The sequence below is a fragment of the Pinus tabuliformis genome, chromosome 1_1, assembly GCF_031772625.1.
Source record: "Pinus tabuliformis cultivar Carrire ecotype Pingquan chromosome 1_1, CPIR1, whole genome shotgun sequence".
Taxonomy (NCBI): Eukaryota; Viridiplantae; Streptophyta; class Pinopsida; order Pinales; family Pinaceae; genus Pinus; species Pinus tabuliformis.
This window is the reverse complement of record NC_142297.1, coordinates 978368827-978375176: the sequence shown is the minus strand read 5'-3', so window position 1 is coordinate 978375176 and position 6350 is coordinate 978368827.

Sequence of the window (6350 nt, the reverse complement as noted above, 5' to 3'; positions counted from 1 at the left end):
ATTTCTTCAACACTCCCTCTTAGAAAGAAATGGATTTTAACCACACCTATCCTGCACCTGTGGAAATCAAACTTCCCTATTGAAAAATCCTTTGTCAAGATGTAAGCATCTTATTCCTCTGTTGGAATATATTGTAGCGACAATATCCTCCTTTGCACATAGTCCCATAAATGATGATACCAAATATCTTTATGCTTCGATTGATCATGAAATACCAGATTCTCAGAGAGCTTAATGCAATTGTGATTATCACAATAGATCAAAATTGGATCCATGTCCTTACCAAATAGTCTCAAAAGTATCTTTCTCGTCCATATTACCTCACATGTTTCTTGACTTGTAGCCATGTATTCAACTTCTGTTGAGTTGAGCACCATAAACCTATACTTCCTACTATACTAGGAAATTGTTGTAGACCCATCACTAAAAATTCCACCTAATATACTCTTTCATTTGGATGGACTCCCTGCTCAATCTCAATCTACATCTGTGAAACCAAATAGCTTCACTCCCTTTCTCTGTCTCTACCATAATCCATACTGGGTAGTGCCTCTGTGGTAGTCTAAAACATTCTTAGCTACCTTCTAATACAATCTGGTCATCCTAACCATATCTTGGATCAACTGGTTGATGACATATCACATATATGTCCTTGTGTTCACAAGATACATCAGTGAACCCACTAGCTGCCGTAGATGGTAGCATCAACCTCTTCACTTCAAGTGACATTATTCTTCCCCTAGTTGGTCGCTAAAGGTGTCTCTATGGGATTACAACTCTCCATGAAAAATATTTGTAGTATCTCGGTGGCATAGATGCCTTGAGACACTAACAATTCCCCATCAGCGTACCATACTTCCATCTCAAGGAAGTAGTGCATGAGACCCACGTCCTTCATACCAAATTCCCTTGCAAGGTACTCCTTAGCAGAGCTAATCAACTTCTCCCCACCTGTCAATATTAAATCATCAATATATAAAACAATGATAAACAATTTACATTCTGCCAAAATATGATAGAGGTTCGCATCCGCTTCACTTTTGGTGAAGCAAAATCCAGTGAGATAACTATCAACCTGAGTATACCAAGCTCAAGGTGCTTCTTTGAGACCGCAATTCTTTCCCAAGTCAGAACACTTGAGAATGTCTCAAAAATTTATGGTTTCTCTATGTACACTTTCTCCTCAATAACACCATTGAGAAATGTTTTTTTGTACATCCATTTGGTTGATCTTCCACCCCATCCGCGCTACCAGTGTAAGAGTTGATCTAATGGATGAATACCTTGCTATGGGAGCAAAGGTTTCCTAATAGTTAATTCCCTCAACTTGATAGAATCCTTTGGCCACAAATCTAGCCTTATACTTCTCTGTGCTTAATCTTGAAGATCCATCTTGAACCCATAATTTATTTATTTATCGACCTTGAGACCACTCCCAAAACACTATTCTTCATAATGGATTCATATTCTTCCACCATAGCATCAACCCAAAGTGGTTTCTCAAATGCTTCCTCAAAAGAGGATGGTTTAATCTCTACAAACTCGGTCGTTAGATCCATGTAGTGAGTTTACCTGTCAGATGACCTCCTTTGCCTACACAAAATTGAAGGAGCTCCCACATTCTCCCTCACATCCTGCATTGGTCTTTCAACTTCATTATTTATTTTTATACCTTCTCTAGATGGTTCTTCTTGAATGGATGTCTCCACTTTGCCTCCTCTCAGCTCCTCCATTTGTGGCTACTCCAAAAATTCCTGAGGCTCCTCCTTTGGAGCTAAAATCTCCTCTTTTGGTGGGATTTGAAGCTCCCTCTCAAGAGAGCATATCATTTATTTCTCCTCATCAAACTTTATATCCCTTCACACAGCTGTCATTCTGAGGGAAGGTAAGTACACCTAGTAATTTTGTGGAGTTTCAGTGTAGGCCACAAAAAAATCCCAACTCTACTGTAGGCTCGAGTTTCTTCCTTGAATATTTGGAGACATGGTAGTCAAGAGAGGCTCCAAAAATTATGAAATGAGACACATTCGACTTTCTCCTTGAGAAGGCCTCCTCTAGTGTAATCATACCAAGAATATGATGAGGACTTTGGTTTTTCAAGTAGACTGTTATGTTACATGCATCTACCCACAAATGTAGTGGAAGCCCTTGGTCATGTAGCATGGCTCTTGTAGCTCTCACAATGATCTTGTTCTTTCTCTTAGCTACCCCATTTTGTTGTAGATTGTGGGGAGCTATCAAATTTCTTCAAATTCCTTACTTGGCACAAAATTCCTTGAATTCATTCAAAACCTACTCACCTCCATTATCATTCCTGAGAGCCTTCACCTTAGTTCCAGTCTCTTTCTCAACTAGTGCCTTGAATCATACAAATTTTGAGAATGTCTCATCCTTCTTCTACATCAAGAAGATACAACACTTTCTTGAGAAATCATTAATAAAAATAACATTGTATTTATGTCTCGAAGTGGAGGTTTTCAAGAAGGGTCCACAAACATCAAAGTGGACTCCCTCCAAGACCTCATTTTCTATGTTGTCTCAATCATGGAATGTGAATTTTACATACTTCCCCAAGGTACAACCCTTGTAGGCATCCTGCTACTCAAGTGATCCTTTAGGGAGGCTAGTGGTTATTTGATGCATAATTTTAAGGGTTCCATGGTGCAAATGACAAAATATTTTGTGCTAGAGTTCACCAACATCTCAACTTTTCACTTTCTCTGCCTTAATTCTTAATGCAACATAATATTCCACATCAAGTTTGTACAGGTTCTTCACACGAACCTCAATCTGCTTCACTTGCCCAGTAACTATGTGTTTCAGAAATGATTTCTCTTTACTGAATGTTACATCATAGCTACGATATTCCAAAACTGCTATAGATATGAGGTTCTTCTTCAGGCCATGTACAAAAATGACATCTTTGAGGCGAAGAGGGGATCTTGAATCCCTATTAAAGGTTACTGTACCAATCCCAGTAGCATTGTACATTTCATCATCTCTGATATCAATATGCATATCGATATCTTTCTCCTCTAGGTCATTGAAAAAATCTCTACATCTTGTCATGTGGAACAAGGCACCTGATTCCAAGTACCACACACTCCCCATCACATTGTTAGCCATGCATGTGATCAAGGTGAAGTTTGACTTGAATTGTGAAGCCAATGCTTCACCTACTTCTCCTTCTCAGTTCCTCTTGCTAGAATTTTTATGTGGACACTTGTAGCATAATGCCTAAATTCATGACAATTGAGACATTTTATTTTGGACTAGTCTTTCTTCTTTCCCCCTTAGCTAGATTCTAGTTTGGTTTGAGATTTCTCCCTTTTTCCATTCTTTCCCTTTCCAACCAATGCAAAATTTTCTTCATCCTCTCCCTTGGATGAAATTCCATCTCTAGTATTTCACCTCATTTCTTCTTCAACCAAATAAGACCACAAACATTCCTAATTTGGTAATTTCTCCCTCCCGTTCACCGAGTCCTAGTAGCCATGCCAAATTTTGGGAATGCCTAAAAGAGCTAGGCTCACCAAGTCATCTTTTGCAACATTCACACCAACCCCTCCAAGCTCATCCCTAACTTGTGTAAATATGGTGAGATAGTGTGTAATAGTATCATTCTTCTGTATCTTAATGTTTTGAAGTTTGTCTTTGAGGTCCAATTTTATATGGTCACTACTATTCTCAAATAGCTCATTCAGTGCCTTCCAAATTGTGAAAGGAGTTTCTTTCCCATGGAGATTTTGGAAAATGTGGCCTCTCACATTGGCTACATATTTGTAGGAAGTCGTGATGCCATTGAGCTAAGTCGTGATGTCATTTGTAGGGAGTTATAGTCTAGATTGTTGTCCATTTGGAGGAGACAACAATTTGTCTCACCTACTACTTATGAACTAGTTGAAAGGTTTGTTGAGCATAATATTCATCTATTCATGGGACAATTGACCCAAGAGGAGTTGCGGAGAATTGGTGGTGACCAACCATGCAATAAGAAATAGATGAGGAGGAAGGGTCTTTTATTCATTTACAAGTAACCTTGGGGACTTGACCACTCATGCTTGAGAGACACTGAGGAGATGATAGGGGTAGATTAGGAGGAGATTCCTTCTGACCTTTAGGAAGGGGAATTTTCTTCTATGGTTGAGTCCATGGATTTTTATGAGGATACCTATGAGGAGCATGAGCAACCATGGGGAGTTGTTGACAATAGCTCAGAGTTGCAACCACATTTGGTAAAGGAGATTGATGAGTAGTAAATTTTTTCCATTCAACATGAGAAACACATAGTGGAGCATAGTATGTGTGATGGTACATAATTGGAAATTCATCTAGTGGCTCATGTTGAGCCCATGATAGAGAAGGATGAGAAACATACACTAGGCTAACCATTGATTGCATAAGTAATAGGCTCCATTGTTCTACATTTCCAACCTTTGTCATTCTACATTTTCAACATCATCACCACTTTGAAATATGAACCATACCACCACCATGTATCATTGATATCATACCCCTCCATACTCCTCTTTACTCTAATTTTCCCTTGGGAACCATTAAGCATCTAAACCATGAAGAAAAATAAAAAAATTGCACTTATAGGGTTTCCTACAAGAAATTTTAAGAAACATACATGGAAGCTACACGTTAAAAAAAAACTACATTTAGGACTATTTGTTTCTTTCTACAAGTTCATAAAATCACATGGCCATATTAGCCAAAGTAACCTTCGATAATAGTTGGAATTAAGATTGGAAAAGTTTTACAGGATTCCCTATATTCTTATAGGATACCATATATCCATGAAATATGATGTTAATAGTTCTGCCTTGTTATTTTTTGATCCAATCACTACTCCAATAACTCAAAATAAACCACACATAGGTATGATGTACTTAGAACCTATTTTCGTAGTTGGGTTGCATTAAAATATCACTATGTAAGTTGCAAGTTCAAAAATAGAAAATGTGGTAGTGAGACATCCACAACTCGATATTACCAAAGAAAGGCCACTAACCACATGTGTTAGCTAAAAGGAAAATGAAAAAAAGTTACAAGTGCATAATCATGAAATATCTACCACCTCAACTGATTATATCAGCAACATGTTGAGGAAAAAGGCACGAAAAAGCACAACAGTGACTAAGTATTGGACTAAGAGTGCTACCATGATGTATTGCATGAAATTCTTGTTAAACACATACATAACAGACACATACGATGAATGATAAGCATGAGAGTGTATCTATTATTCATAATGATACATGTTTATAACACATAGGAGTGACCCTTGGTTTCATATTCCAAGTGGTCCCTTGGACTCCCTTTGCTTGTTTATCTTCCACACCAGCCCTTAGAGGATTAGGTGTGCAACATTCCCCCCCTTAATCCAAAGGGTTATGTATGAGTCTAAGAAGAGAGTTGAAATACAAAATGTGCAAAAATGCATGACATCACTAGGCTGAATGTGTCCTCCGAATGTTGGTATAAGGGGGTGGTCTAAGGATGACCACCAACATTGGAATGCTTAGTGCAATTCCCAGAACGCTGCCAAGTCTGGCAGGAAGCTGAGGTCTTGTGCTAGAGGAAGTGCTCCTGATATTTTGAAGAGGGAAACCTTCAACCATGAAAGGGAGAACCTCAACCTGAAAATGGAGGTCTCAACCTGTGATGGTTTAAGGATTACAACGAAATTCGAAATGCTTAATGCAATTCTTGGAACTCTTCCAAAACTATCAATAAGTTGAAGTCTTCTACTAGAGGAATTGTTCCCAATTCTTTGAAGAGGCATTACCAACTGAAGGCATGCTCAGGGTCATATTTGTCTCTAGCTACAACTCTGAATCTCGTATGGCTTGTTGTGGCCCAGGCTCACTTGATGTGGCTTTGAAGCTTGTAGATGACCATCACTTTCCCCCTTGTGAAATAAAAGGTGAGAAGATGAAGAGATCTCAACTGCAATACTTTTCAATATTCGAGAACAAATCATGTTCTATGAGCAAAATATCTTCTTGGTTGTTGAAGCCCATTTCCAAGAAGCGATCCATCCAAGATGAATCTTTTTTCTTGTAGGAGGTTTGTTGTTGAACCATATGTTTGAAGAATGACTGGTTTTATGACAGTGCTTACATGGACGAAGATAAAAACAGTGATATTTCACATGGACAACTTGATCACAACGTTGGCATTTAAAATTTTGTTGTTGCTACTATGCAAAATCAACAAAATATGAAACATCTGAAGGTGAACTATCATGAAGAAATCCAGAACATTGAAATTGGATTGGCTTGGAGTAGTCTGGAATATGAAAAAACACCTCCCTATCATATCTAAGACCTTTTATGTGCTTC